Below are 15,861 nucleotides of genomic sequence, written 5' to 3' on the forward strand. Positions count from 1 at the left end.
TAGAAAATTCTAAATATACAGTGATTTATGGTAGCTTTTTTATGGCAATACACCATAAAATAAAATAAAAAACATGATCAAATATTGCATTTGCTCTGAGATTTCAACATCATGAGGGCATTCCGTTGTTTGGATTTGTTTCCGTTTAAGCAGAGATAAACTAAAGTTTGAACAGAATTGGTCTTGTGACAGAAAGACTGACTACTGAGACAGTGTCACCCAACAGTAGCTAGGATAGGCTCCAGCAACCCCCGACCTGGAACGCCATTGAGCAGGTTTAGAAGATGGATGGATGGGCAGAACTACATTCCTCAAGCTGTCCAAGGTGAAAATTTCATTACATCTAATCTTATTGGTTATTCTTGGAATGGCTTTCATTATTTCAGTCATTTTTGTGGCGAGGCTTTATGGTCGGCCTTACATTTTTTAATGTATGAAGCCTTCTATGATTGCAATTACGGCTCCCAGAGTCTGTGTCTTATTGCCTCATTCATTAATTCTTGAAAGGAAAAAGGATTTCAGAGAAAAAGCTCTTTTCTGAAGATAGGTGTTCCACTAAAGTGGTGAGAAAAAAGAAATACTTTATCGAAAAGTCACTGGTTAGGTGATTTGTCTGCAGGCCAAAACTATTTGAAAAAGTATTTCTCTTTCCTTTTTGATTATTTGTGTGTTAAATAACTTTTTTATTGTCTGTTCTCCTAACATGTCCACTTTATTATCATTAGGATATAGATTTTATTTAATCACATTTTAGCTGGCTTGTGTTGCCAGGTGCAGTGAAATCAGCCTGAAATCTTCAGAATTCACAAAACGTTTTGTGAGACGAATTGGAGTGGCATTTGCAACAGTCAATCAGATTTGACCTGACCGTGATTTTTCCTCTTCCTGTGATTAGATGAGAACTCACAATGACGCTATAGAACAGCTTTGTGCTCCGGCCTCTTCCTCCACGTCTATCTCTGCGTTCAGTTCTTCTGTTTTTTGACGGTTTCTTGACATTTTAAGTCATTTTTCCACCCAAACAAAGAAATGCAAAACTTTACATATTTCATGCATGAGATTTTAACTGCAGACATGCTTCTGGAACAAACATCTGCACTGCAAAAAAGGTGACCTAAAAAAGGAAAATGGCACCAATCTTAAAAAGAAAATCAGTCTGGCATGCAACAAGAAATTTTACTGTAAAATATCAAAGTCTACAAACAAAAAGTTCCACACGAGCATTCAAAAAGTAAAAAATAAGCAAAAAAATCTGTTTGATCGAATTACTTCAAATTGAATCTTTTTAATAAGTTCTTAGCAAATGTTTGTATTTTATTGTGATTACAGCGACCAAAAACTAAAAATTGAATACTTCTTTTAAAATAAAATTTGAACTAAATAAGAAGTGGGCCTACTTTAATAAAAATCTAAAGCTAGAACAAAATCTTTTTTTTTTCAAAAGCAATCACAATGAATGGCAATCTCACTTGATTATATTTATTGAACTTTCAAATAGCCTCCTTAAAATTGAGCCAAAGGTTAGTTTTTTTCCAAGTACTAAATCAAGTTTTATTAAGTATAAAAAAAATTATTTATTTATTTATTTATTTTTCTTCAATTTAATAACAATTTTTAGAGCTCTGCAGAAAACTCAACAAGAGTGCATCTTAAAGGGTAACCAAACAGGGAAGTTGAAGGCTGACTCCACCCACAGACGAAATCCAGTCAGAGGGTTGGAGCTGGGGAACAGGACTGTTATCATTAGGTGTGATTCAGAGGACTTTTATCTCGCCTGCATCGTTGGCAAGCCCAGGCGGCTGCCCAGGCGGCTGCCCAGTCGGCTGCCCAGGTGGCTGCCCAGGCGGCTGCCCTGGCGGCTGCTGACGGGGGCAGAGAAATGCGCCTGAGATTAAAGCGAACTCCGAGATGGTACAAGAACAGGAAGTTGGGGATGTCTTTAACATTCAGTTGAATTTTAATATGCCTCTCCCCCTTAGTATGATCTGTTCTATTATTTATTTTATATTATTTTTAACATCTATTATAGGAAAACAGATAAAAAAAATAGCTTCTGGGTTAATTTAATGTGCACTGTCCCAGAGAAATAAATGATTTTGAAATTAAAATTGACAACAACAACACACATAAAAACACAGATGATTTGAAATCTTGTTTATTTTTACATCAGTGATTCACTATTTTCCAGAAAGAGTTACTAAATACACAGATTTGGTTTGACCAATCACAAAAATCCATTGTAATACCTCGTTTCAACCTGTAGTAGGCAGCACATAGATGGGTTTTTTTTACTTTATTTTCAAGAATTAAAAAAGTTTAAGTTTGTTACAAAATTGGCAATGACCAACAGACTGCACTTTTAAAGCCCAGTTTATAGAGGTCAACAGCCAAAAAAGTTGATTTAGGTTTGTTTTTATCCTTTAATGACTAACACAAATTTAACCATTATAATGCGTCTCCTTCATTTTTTTTTAAATAAAGCAGATTCTCTAGTAAATTTTAAGCTAGAAGACATTTTGAAAAAGTTTTCCTTTTGAATTTATTTTCAGTCCATTTGTTTAAAACTGTTACATTTTATATTTAGCTGATTTTGGTCTATGCACTTTTTTGTTGCTTATAAAAGATTTAGGTTGAGAATGTATGAATATAAATAAAATAAAGCAGAAAAACTTGAGTTGAAATAAAGTAAGAAGATCCTCAACAGATTGTCAGTGTCACTGGAGTTTAGGCTAAAAATAATAACTCCTGTCAAAAGTAAACGTGTGAAAGTCCCAGAAAATGTGAATTAAATCATCACCGACCGATTAACAAGATGGAAGAGGAAAACTTGTAAATGAACCATTTGCCAACTGAAGTAAGTCGTTGAATGTTGACACGTTTCATTAAATCCACCAAAACCTGCTGTTCTCTGGTCATCAGGCTGGTTGTTGAAGAAGCTCATGGGCCAAACGAAGACAGCGACTCCGCGCACGAGGAAGCAGCTGCGGGGATTGCGCTCATTCTGAAGGGAGCGCGTGATTGCGCTCATGAATCAATGCGCGCAATCACCGCGGTGGTGGTGGTGTGGTGGTGACATGAAGAAAAGCGAATCGAAGCTGGAAAATAACCTAAAATAAACAACACTGAGGCAGACAGAAACGCATTTGGAGACGCGTTTGCGCGCGGAGCTGAAGTGCGCATGCGGACCCGCTGCTTCTTAAACTTTAAACACTCGAAGATTCACACAGGAAGAGGTTCTCAGGGACGCAGTGCGGCTTCAGATGCACTAGTGGGCGCTTTAAGAATGAAATCCGACTCATTTTCTCTCCCCCCTCTGTTGGGAATTTCACCAAGTGAGCTGCTCAAAGGACCCGAGGAAGAGCTCATCCTACGTAACGCAGCCAGCCTCTTTAACTATAACTGACAGCACTAATGCGCAGAGGCTTAAAGCCGACAGAAAAATCTATAAGAATCCCTTACTCTCCGTCGGTCGGTGCGTCAATGTAAATAATTTGCGGGGCTGCGCAGTCTTTGCATGGCACCCATCATGAATGAGAGCAGCTGCAGAGCATCCAGATGAGAGGGGGAGACTCCCAAAGATCATCTCTGCAGTGAAAACTGGCAACAACTCTTGGAATTTGCGTAAAAAACAGTTTGGCGCAGCAATTTTCTTAAAAAAAAATCATATATGTGTATGTGAATAAAAAAATGTTTAGTTTCGATGAGAAAATGTGCGCCTTTTTCCTTTTTTGTGTCAGTCAGTGCTTGACACAGCTTTGGTGGGTAGAGCCTAAAATGTAGGAGGGATCACATTCATTCTTGCGCGCGAAAGGAGGGAAAAGCTGGAGAGGAAGAAAAGTGGAGAGAGCCTCCACAGCGGCGGGAAGCTCTTTCAGCACCACTCACTGGTGGACAGCGCCTGAGCCGCGCCAACATCTGGTCCGAGAGTATTACTGCGTCTGCGCCAGGCAAACGCCACTGTTTTTTTACTTCCCACCCAGGCTTCTTCTGTTTTTTTTCATCTGTCATATTTTTTTTAAATTTTATTTTGAAATTCCTCCTTCTAATCTTTGTGGCGGGTTTCCAATAAGAAAGCAGCAGCGGAGTCAGGAGACGCTTTCCAACAAGGGTGCAGGAAGACAGGAGAGATCATAAAAAATAAAACCAGAAGAGGCTACTTCTTTTCCTCCTGTTATTTTGAAAGGATTTAAAGGTAAGCCAATTTTCAAATTATTTCATTTTTATCTGCATTTTTGTTGTTGTTTGGACAGTGAAGCTTCAGTAGTAGTGCAGCTGTGTGTTTCAGAGTATGGACACTGTTTTGAGCCAAAGCATAGAATAGTTGAAGCAAAAATAAAATAAAACAGGGACTTTTATTTTGAAAATCCGTTCTTTTTTTAATTATCAAACAAAAACTGGGGGAAAAACACACAAACCATCTCTGATCAACAGATGAATCTTATGCTGAGGGGTTGCTTCACTCTGAGCCGGTACAATGAGCCCCTTCATTAGCCGGCGCTCCCCCCTTCCCTCTTCATCCCTCTTTTCTGCTCCTCTTCTCTACAATATCTAAGGAGTTATGTATGTGTTTGATTTTACTGTAAATTTGGCTGCTCCCTTGTGTGACACAGCTGCATCATCATCGCTGGCATTTTGTGAAGCATCTGTTCATTTTCTGTCAGCAAATAATTGATGCTTTTATTTTTAAGCCTTGTTTTTGCTGTGGTGAACCTAGGATAGGAGCAGGAACAAAACTGTTTGCATTCACTGCTCTAGACTAGTTCATGGAGATTTGCTGCATCTTTATATATTTTTTTATTCACACCTGTGTGTTTCGCTGCAGATTTTTTTTTTTTTGGTTCCCCTCTTAATCTTTTGAGTGCCATATCCACATCTGCTTCAAAAGCCTGTCTGATGGGTTTCAATTAGTGGCAATGATTTAATTTCAGGTGACAGGCCGACTCTTCACATTCACACACAAAAAAAGGTGAAGCTCAGCTGCTTAATATTTTTGCACCTTTCTTCTCATAGATAAACTGCTCTCTACAGAAGAGATTCATCAACTAATTTCCAATAAACTAAGATAATCTACTCCCTGCTTTACTCTAGCTCATCCAAACATTTTTATCAACTGTAAATGTACATTTTAAAGTCCCCCTATGATAAAAATAATGTTTTTTGAGTTTTTAATATGTATATGTGGCATTTTTCTTATGAAAGTGAACAAATGTGATAAGAAATCATTTCGTTTTTGCATTTCGGAGTATTTCTCCTTTTGTGCTAAACCCCATCTTCCCATTGACTGCTGTCAAATGAGCCGCCGTTCACATTTCCGTGGTCAAATCCGCCGTCACTGGATTTTTTTTGTGAGTTTCATACAATATTTAAGGACTGAGAACGCTGGAAAAACTCTGTGGGACTCCATGGACCTTCTTGATGTGACCACGGAAATGTGAACGGCGGCTCATTTGACTGCAGTCTTTTGGAGTAAATTTGGAATTCCACCGATAATACTTGACATTTTTACGTAGCAGTGGTGAGGGTATACGCTAGCGAGACACAGAGCTATCACAATCAGACAGGGGGTGGGGAGGTGGGTGGAGCTGCTCGGCTCCAAAAGCCACGCCTCCTAAGAGGGGATTTTGGAAACAGAGGCTTCAGATCAACAAGAAAAATTGCTTTTTAAGACATTTAGGTTGTGGAATTTTGGTGAAAAACTTAATAACCAGAACTAAAACACTATTGAGAACCATTTTTTTTTAAATTGTCATAGGGGGACTTTAAAGAGCCACTCTGTTGTATTTTAAATATTTAAATACATTTTCTGATGATGGGTGACATATATTAAGGAAATCGAGCTTAATAAGTATTTCTTTATTTGAATCGGGAGCATTTGGATGGATGATGGGAAGTGGGGACAGGCTTACTCCATCCCAATAGTCAATTTTAATGAACTACAGCCACTCTGCAGGAGCTATGTCCAAGAAAACAACACAGGTTTTTTTAAATTTAGCATAAAACGACACAATCATAATTATTATTATTTTTTACAATAGATCAAAAGATGATCAGAGTGGGCTTTTACATAATACATAACTGAAACAGTAACTACACCCTGTCATAAGTAAAACCACTGTATATCTTCATGGAAAAAGTGCAGGGTTAACTGGGGAGTCATTAATTGGGAAATGTGCTAATTTGCACATTTTGTTATTTAAGCCAATTTACAAAAACAATACAAATCACATATAAAACAGATTTGTCATCAGTTGTCAGGTTCTTCTTTTGTCAAAATCACCTTTTGTGTGTCCAGATCCCCCCAAAAACAAAAACTAACACCAGGATGAGTCACATTTCTCCCACTCACATCTGTGAGGAAACAAGCTCCTCTTTTCTTGGTTTTGTCCCTCTGCCTTTCATCAGAGACAGTTTGTGTCTAATTATCCTACACTTCTGAGCTATCACTCTTTATTTGCAGCTCCTCATGCTGTCACTATTGTTTCAACCCTCTTCTGCCGACACTTACTTGCATGGGAGAAGGCACCTGTCCGGCTCCCACACACCTCTCATAATTTCCCCAAAGACACCATGTGCACATTTTCAGAGATTACCTTTTTTTATTTTGAAGGCGGAATGAGCCGTGGCCCCTTTGAAAGCTGTGCGCCATCCACAACAACACCAATTACACGTCTGCGATGGCTATCGGTTATTGAGGTTAAGGTTCGGGCCGCAGTTCCAGTTAGGGCCACCGACTGGAGGCGGGATTTGTATGCAATCTGAGAGGAAGTGCAGCGCCAGAGGCCGGCAATTACTGCAAAATGTACGACTGACAGCTTAGAGAAATGAGTCTTCATATTTGAAGGGGATACTTGGACGGTTAAGTGGGAAGCTGATGTTTCTAATGATGCACGATAGTGTATTAGGTTTTTCCCAGTAGAAAAACAAGCAAAAAATGCTTCATAGAGATGTAAATCTTAGAGAAGACTGACAAAAAAATGGCTGTTACTTTTAACCTCAAGATCCAAATGACTTTCCCTGAACCGCAATCTCTTTGAAAGCTGAAAATGTTCCTCTTATACCCAGAAAGCCATCCGGGGATGTGTTTACTGTCATTTCCCTGCTCTTTTGTAATTTATTTTCCATGCTGCTGTGAGTTAGTGTGACATTATAGGAATGGGGCAGGATGAATTATTCTGCGCGTCGGCTTCTCTTCCCTTTTCTTTCACACTGTCCTGAAAAGCGGGGGCATACGTCAGCGCTGGGATTCTGTGGACAGAGAAGGGAGGCGCAGACAGAAGCTTTCTCAGTTTGTTGGGAAGGTTTTTGAAATTCCATTCATTTGTTCGCTCTCTATCAGTGAATCACAGCAACGGCACGTCGGCATTCCGGATCCCTTCTATTTGGTCTCAGCTCCCGCTGTTCCATCTGTTGGTCGTCTGTGTGGCTGTACTCTGCTGACCACAGGCGGATGATCTCCAAAACAACAGCAGATCCATTTCTCCTATTATCAACATAATCCTATTTTCCCAAACTGCTGATTCTTCTTCTTTGTGATCCTTTAACTAGCTTTTAAAGCTTAGCGGTTTCCTGCCAGAGCATGCTCCAGCGAAAACAGTCACTTTCAGACTTCTGATTCTTTAAAGGATTCTTTGAAATCGTCCAGCCAATTTAAACTTTCACACTTTGTCACAGAATTGGAGCTGCAACCTGACTGCAGGTCAAACTGATGGGATCCACTTTAAAACTAGAACTCATTTTCAGGAATCAATCAACGTATGTTACTTAATTTCAAGAAAGTAGAGGATTTGTGCAGCAATTATTATTGTTATAAATAAATACCAGCTTTAATTTGCTTTTCAAGTTTTTATCTGTATTACCTAATTACGCAAAAAAACTGGGAAACTACCAAAAAAGGCACTTCCCTGTAGTTATAATAGCATATCCTCCAAAATGAAGACTTTCTGTTGACATGTGACTCATAATCTGGAAGAAATTTTATGTGCAGGTTTGCTAAGATTGAAGAAAAAAGTTTTTTTTTTATATATTTTGGTTCCAATTAACTCGTGACTCCATTTCATTTGGGTTTTCTTAAAAACCTTGCAAATACTGTCCCACATAATAAGAAAGTACTTGCTCATGTTCAGTTAACTTCCATACTTTGGTGTGAAGACAATGTCAGTTTACACTTATTTTTATTTAGGAAAACCTTTCAAGCGTAGATGCAAATATATATATATATAAGAATTGTTTTTTTTAAATTACTTTGATGCAATTCAACCACAAGGGGTCAAAATCTATTTCTTTTAGCCCTTTATCACCGGAGCTCCAGTGTTTGTATTCTTTGATTTACTGTGACTTTTCAACTGTTAACATGATCAAAGTAATTCCAGCAAATTCTGAAGGAGAAAAACAAAACACCTGAATGGTCTTGACCCAGGTTAACATCGACCACCAGCAATGCTGTTGACCTACAGGCTGCTGGTGGAAATATGACGACTGTATTGCTAGTGGAAGAAGGAGAAGAGGAAGGATGGAAAGGAGAAGAAAGGTACAGTAGAAGTGAAGGACCTTGAGTGGTAGATTAGAATGTATGGACTTTGACTAGGAATAGGTGGATAAACTTTGAGTTCAAGAGACCAGATGAAAGTGGGTTTAAACTGTAGAGGTGGGAGTGCACCAGGGATCAACTCTGAGCCCCTTCATGTTTGTGTGGTGGTGGACAGACTGACAGATGGTGCTAGACAGCTTTATATGTGGATGATCATGTTTGCAGATGACACTGTGATCTATAGTGAGAGAAACATTTAGAGATTGAGGTTGTTCTAATTAGAGTATCTGTGCATAAATTAGAGGGACTGAAGTGGAACAGTGAGGTTACATGGAGCAGAAGTGAAAAACTTGTCTTTTTAAAGTCAACAGTCAACCAAGATTGTTGGAAAGAGGTGAAGAGGCGTGCTCAAGCAGGTTGGAACAGGTGGTTTCAGATGACAAGTGTGACTAAAGAGTGTCAGAATTGAAGGGTGTAGAAAGAAGACAGGTGAGAGGAGCCATGTTGTTGGTTTGGAGACAGTGGCCTTGATAAAGAGACAGAATAAAGAGATGAAGATGTTGAGGTTCTTTTCTGGAGTGATGAGGATGGACAGAAACAGGACTGAATCCATCCGAGGAACAGCTCACAGTTAGATGTTTTGGTTATAAACACATGGAAGCAAATTGAGACACTTTGAGAGGAGGGACAGTGGTGATGTTGGTGAAAGGGTGTTAAAGTTGGAGCTATTGGGAGGATTTTAAGGCAAGGGTCCCCAAACTACAGCCCGCGCTCCACATTTAGCCCAGCCCCCCAAACACTATCAGAGACCCTTATTTATTTTATTTTTTTACTCAGTCTGACTGATCGAGACCCACACAGAACCGGATTTTCATTCCACCCTTCTGCAGTCTGAACAGTGACGGGAGAGGATAGACTATTTATTGGTTACATTTTTGGTTATTGGTTATGTGGCCCTCACAAAAAAAAGTTGGGGAACCCTGCATTAAGATATAGGAAGAAAAAAGATAGATGGAGGCAGATGATTTGTTGTGGCAACCCCAAAGGGGGCATTTAAAAAAATAAAGGAAAAAAACATACATAATAGGGGTGTAGGGGGAAATCGATTTGACGATATATCGCAGTATTTCATTTGGCGATACTTGTATGGATTTAAAATGCTGATATTTAATTACTTATTTATGAGCGTCCTTCAGCGTCTTACTTTAATTTTCCACCTAAACCCCCGACCACTAGTTGGCAGCACAGTACACTGAGTCTCTTTGAGCAGCTCTACAGACATGCACCATTTAGATTTTACTTGGAATGGGTACCGAACTGAAACTTTGTGCCATGCTGCTGCCAGTATCAGTATATAGTAGAAGTGCTTAATGTTGGGACCATTAAATAAAATTAATTTTACCATATTTTCACAATGAAAGACACATTAATATTCAAGCATTTTTTTCAAGTCACACTCTTAAAAAAAGTTAAAAGTTGTTCTGATACAGTCTTGGGACGTATCGCGATATTGTATCGCGAGATACGTATCGGGATATGTATCGTATCGTCAGGCTCTTGCCAATACACACCCCTAATACGCTTTAGAGTTCGTTCTAATCTAATAAGGTATAGAAAGTCTTTCCTTGGTTATTCTTTCAAGACAGTAGGAAAGTAGAGAAGTTGCTAAAAACATTATCATTATGTTTTTTAATAAACGTGATGAAACTATTTTTAAAAAATCGTAATTTTGTGCATTTCCAAGCAAAAAAGATGTGAAGTTACAGCATGTTTTTTTCCTTTTTTATATGAGCCAATGCAAAACATCTGAACAACACCATAACAGGATGTTGAAATTCTGTTTGAACAAGCAGTAACCGTGTATCTCTATGGTAAAAACTGATTAGGAGCTCTTTGAACACCTGACTCATGGTCAAATCTACGGGAGATTAAATAAACTGTTTGCTAGAACAAAACAGAAAAAAACAACATTACCTCCCGAACTAAAGTCGAGCGTTTTGTTCTCTTATCTGCTCCTCTGTTGCTCCCTCTGCACACATTGTAGCTTTACAATAAAACACTATTACCAAGTTTGCTTCAGACAAAAGCCACTCTGAGGCTCAGTCACTGGAATGAAAACAAATGCTGTTTTTGAAATGATGCTGTTGTTGTTTCTCTGGGAAGGACAGCTGCAGTAATTGTTTTGTCTTGTTTGGTGTCAGTAACATGGACAAATAAGGCACTTTTTCAAGCTCGAGTGCACGTGTCGGCATGAATAAACTGTTAATTTGGTAACCTGTTAGGTTGAGTGTGAAGAGGCTGTTTTTCAGTTCCAGCTTGCTTTGAATAAAGTTGAAGGCTGTGGTCGCGGTGTGTGTGTGTGAGGATTTTTTTTCTTCCGTTGTCGCCTTTTGTGTGTTAAACCTCTCCTCCAGCAGATGGATTTATGTGGATCTGATGTGTTTGACATTCTGTTTACTCAGATGATTCATCTTAATTCCTTCACTGAAAACTTCAGGATCTTCAATATGACTGGAGCACAAATAACCCAGAGTTTCCTAAAAATGGAAACCTGTCTCTGTGTGGCAAAGTTCGGAAACGCTTTTATAAATCCCTGCTAATTGTTTTTGCACTAAAGAAATTTGCAACACATGAACTCTAAAGCCTCATGCCCCCAAGAGGTATGGATCGGTACTGATTAATGGGCCTATTTAACAATGGAAATGCTCAAAATACCATACCATACCGGACCACTTGGTGGAAGCAAGGCTTTAAAGTCGCACTCCCATCATCTTTTGATCTACTGCAAAGTCTTCTTATGATTGCCATGTTTTAGCCAAAATCTAAAAAGTCAATAATTGAGTAAAACTATGAAAGATCGGATTTTAAAAGAGCTCAAGTATTATACTTGTTGGCTCAAAGAAGAGCAAAAAATGTGAAGAACAATAAGTGTCGGTTCACGTAGTGGAGAAGAGTACAAGTTGCTTATATTTTGATACAGTACAAGTACAAAGTAGACAAAAAAATATTTGGATAAAGTAACGTATAGTTTTGAATATCAGATGCCACTTTAGATGAGGAAAAAAATACAAAAATGGATCTAGTTTTCTACGAGTGAATGGAGCAGAGAAGGGATCTTGTGGCTTGCTGTAGTATTTTCTTTGTGATATCTACTAGCTTTTTTCAATGGCATTTCAATCAAGAAATACTCAGAAATTCAATGTTAATCATAATTTTCTTAATGTTTCCCCCATCGACAGAAAAATACCACAATAACATGTTAAAAACACCAAAAACATATTTTTTTCTCAGAGTGGGTTATTAATCAGTTTGATGAAACTACTTTCTGCCATTCCTCGGTTTATGTTCTCAAATAAAAAAAGCAAAGAGTGCACAAAGTGGCTTGCTTTTGCATTTTTTATTCATGTTCCAAATGCATGAGTTGAGGCATTTTCCCACTTTCTTTGTCAAATGTTAGGGACCGCCTGCTGCTCATTAACATGTATGAGTTCCGTCTATCTTTAGACCTGGCGACATTTAGCCTGGAAACCCCTTCACGGTGGCTGTGAAAAGAAAATCCTTTGGCACGATAAAGTTGATCGCGTGTGGCTTCGTAAATAATAATGGATGCTAAACGGCTGGAAAACAGCTGCAAGGTTTTATTAAACAAAATAAAGAAAAGTTATGGTAAGCTCTCAGCAACAGAAGGTACTCAGTAAGTCTTGATGTTGTATTGAGGGTAAATATATTTTAAAACAGAAGAAAACAAAAAGTTTCTACAGAAATGCGTGACTTTAGGGCTTTTTAGATGCAAGAATCTACTCCAGATTAGTTCTTTTTCTGCACAGCAGCGCTCGGCTGGCAAAAACCTCTTGCCAGCAGCAGGGGGAAGCTAAGTTCCTAAATCCTGCAGTCAACAGCCCCCCTCCATCTCCCTGTGCACTATTTCTGGCATTGATTTTTATGCAACAGTGACTGGCTCCAGAGGAGGAAAAAAAAGCCATATGGAAATATTCCATTATGTGTGCGGTTAGATGTGATGGGTGAGATTTTGCAGGGATGGTCAGGGTTTGGCTTTTTTCAGACAGCATTTAATGATTTCAATCATTAAATTACTGATGATTGTCTAATCACGGTAGAACAAATAAGAATCTGCGATCTATCTGTGCGTGCAGCACTCTGTCAATCGAGCACTCATATTGCACATTTCAGCAGCATCCACAGATCTGTGTTTAACAATGTTATGCTGTAAAGGGAGACTGCCATTAGCAGTTTGAGTTGTCTAGCTTGGCCGTGTTTTTGCTCCGTAATGGGCCTGAAGGGCTAATATGTGCACTGCAGGTCCACTTAATGGTGTGCTGATCTTTCAGAGCCTATTACTCTGAGAATCCTTGTCATTGCCCTCGCCCTTCCTCAAGACAACACTTTAGCTCACTGCCGATGAGATGGCTCTGTTTACATCAAGTCATGATTACTGTTACAGGGACAGCTTTCACATCCAACACGTGTAAGTGAGGAATTACTCCGACGCAGGCGGACTACAGTATTCAAGGTGGCTAAAGGAGCCTGATTCTCTAATGGTTTTTGTTCAGACTTTCACATGATTTGACCAGTTCTGTTTCTTTATTCAAACTTTAGACAAGATAAGAAAATAGAATCTAAGAAAATAAAACTGTAAAAAAGTTATTTTATGTTTCAGTTTTCAAGGCACAGATGTCAGACATTTCTTTTTTTTTCTTTTCTTTTTGGCAGAAAAAACAAGTTTAAAATGCCAATTTTATGCAAATTAAAGTTTTTTGAGCTTTCAGATGTGCTATAATGTTTATTCCTCACAAAAAACAACCCCAAAGATGTATTTTGCTTTCTAAGCATTCTTTTTAAAACCTGCTCTCTGAGCACCAGCCCCTTCCAACCCATGAAAACAAACAGGTTTTCACATTGTGAGATAAGTGAGAACAGCCCCTTCCAAGAAGAGTCTGCGCTGAATTTTATATTACCGCTAGCTAGCAGTGATATAAAATTTCCTTTCATATGCACAAAATGCTCATCCATCGTTGCAAAACTTCGGATGTTTTTCGTTTTTATGAGGGAAATTCAGACATGCTGCTGAGGTCAGCTCTAGGCTGACCTCATAAGGGGCGAAAGGCGGTGGCTCAAAGATCGAGGCGTCTTACTTCCTGGTAAGAAAAGAACTCACGAAAATAACTTGTATATCATACATAATTTGTTAATATAGAGTGCCAACGGTTATATATGGTCATATCTATGGATATAGTTTACTATAAAGGCTTAAGAAAAGCATGATATAGATACTTTAAAGTCCCACTCCAATCATCTTTGTATAATTAAGATAAAAACACACACACAAAAAAAACAAAACACCAAAAACGTGTCATTTTCTAAGACACAGTTTCTGCAGAGTGACAGTAGTTCATTAGAAATTCGTCTCTGAGTTGGGGGTAGGACCGTTGGCACGGACAAACCCCACCCCACTTCCCATCACCATCGCAGAGCGGAGCAGGGAGCTTTGTGGCTATTTAGATCTTCACTTAGATTTGAAGAAAGAAATTCTCAGAAATGCAATTTTGAATTTATTTTTTTGTCATGTATGTCATCCATCATAAGAAAATCGCCTTGAAGTAGCTGCCCCGTGACCCTGAACAGGACTAGATGATGAATAGATTGTATTACTTTTTACTGCAGTCTTTTTCAAGACAAGAAGGAATTAGGTGGTGTTCAAAACAGAAATGGCCAATACTTTTTTTGTCTGATGGCAAAAATATAGAAAGGAGGTGTTTAATCCCACTCCTCTTAGCAGAGACCAGAGTTGAAACTTCATGGTTTTGTTCTTCATCCCTTTGATTTCAAACAGAACATCACAGACAAAGGTATTTGAAAGCGATTTGAGTTGATCTCATCCGACCACAGTCCTTTCACTTAGTCCTCATCCGAGTCAATCATCATCTTCAGACGGGTCCGCTTAAGCAGAAGGACCATCATCCAATAGCGTTGCTGTTTTCTTGGCAGTTATGCTTCTGGTTGCCTTCAGGTCCATTAAACATTCACAAATGTAGTTCTGAGATATTCCATACGGTTCTGTTGATCATTAAAACTACATAACAGATCATCCTCCATCTTCAGAATAGCTTTATGTTTCTTCCATTTGTGAATAATTACACACATTTCATCCACGTTTCACTAAGCTCCTTGGTCTTGATGCTCCTTCCAGTTTTGTGTTTAAGGTCTATAATCTTATCCCTGGTATCCTTTGAAAGCTCTTTGGTCTATAGGTCAGTTTGGAATTGATGTATTACAGAGCAGTCCTGAGTTATTCTCTTTATGCAACTCCAAGCCATAAATATCAATGATTGATCAAACATTTATTCCCTTCAGCAAAAAGAGAATCCAGAAAAATCATTTGAATGTTATTATTATTATTTTACAGTATAAATTTATATTTCTCAAATCAAATCAAACCTTTTTATTAGAAAATATATAGAGCTGTAAAGGTGATGAAAACATATGCCACGTATTACATTTTTTTCATCATTGAAATGTTTTTAATTGTTGGTGATAAAAGAACAATTCAGGTGAAACGAGAAGTTGAACTGATTTAGTGAAGAAGAAAAATCTGACATGATTTGTGCTCTCTGCAAGCTCGAAAACATGAATGTTGGGTAGATTTGTGACAATCATTCATCTGCAGCCGAGAACATGTTTTTTTGTCTTGTTTGTGTCTGGAAGGCCCTGTGATGGATAGAAAAACCTGTCCATATGTGTCCTGCCTTTTTAACAAGGACATCTGGGATAAGCTCTTTCCCCTGTGACTAAGAACAGAAGAAAATTCCCATTAAAACAATTTATATGAATGACATATATGACCAAAATGCAATAGTCATGACTGATTGTAATGCTCATTAGCTTAAATCCAGATCTGAGGCAGCCTTCCTGCACTAAACCTGTTAAAACCCACTCGCTCCATCAGAAGACTTCAGGTCTAAACATGTGAGGCGCTGTTTTCTCCACAGATCTGAACAGCTGCAGGTATTTGCTGAAACCCGAGAGCGCTCACTCCACTCACTCCGTGTTGCGCCTTTGTTTACGCTCTAATGGGGAAACTGTAGACGTTTTTCTCCATCAACACAGGCACCGCGGCAGACCCACGAAGCTTCATAACTTGGCAGCGCGAAACCAAAGCATGCACACACTTACAGTACACACAGGTGTAGATGCATATACACTCACTCAGCCTGCACTACCGCCTTCAGCTGTTTGCTGGGTGTCACCCATGAGAAATATTAGTACACAGCACAGACTGTGTTTGATATATTGGAGAGCTTCACAAGATTTCGTCC

The 15,861-nt window shown here is 38.7% G+C and overlaps 1 protein-coding gene across 2 annotated transcripts in view; it reads left to right on the forward strand.

The window, feature by feature from the left end:
- The first annotated feature begins 2,971 nt into the window (after positions 1 to 2,971).
- The window catches only part of LOC112159318 (metabotropic glutamate receptor 4), a 219,613-nt gene continuing 206,723 nt past the window's right edge, over positions 2,972 to 15,861 (forward strand). For both annotated transcript variants that reach the window (XM_024293331.2, XM_024293328.2), the window contains exon 1: positions 2,972 to 4,192. The gene's annotated coding sequence lies outside the window, so the exon portion shown is untranslated. The remainder of the gene's footprint in view (positions 4,193 to 15,861) is intronic.

This window comes from Oryzias melastigma, linkage group LG7 (genome assembly GCF_002922805.2).
Source record: "Oryzias melastigma strain HK-1 linkage group LG7, ASM292280v2, whole genome shotgun sequence".
Taxonomy (NCBI): Eukaryota; Metazoa; Chordata; class Actinopteri; order Beloniformes; family Adrianichthyidae; genus Oryzias; species Oryzias melastigma.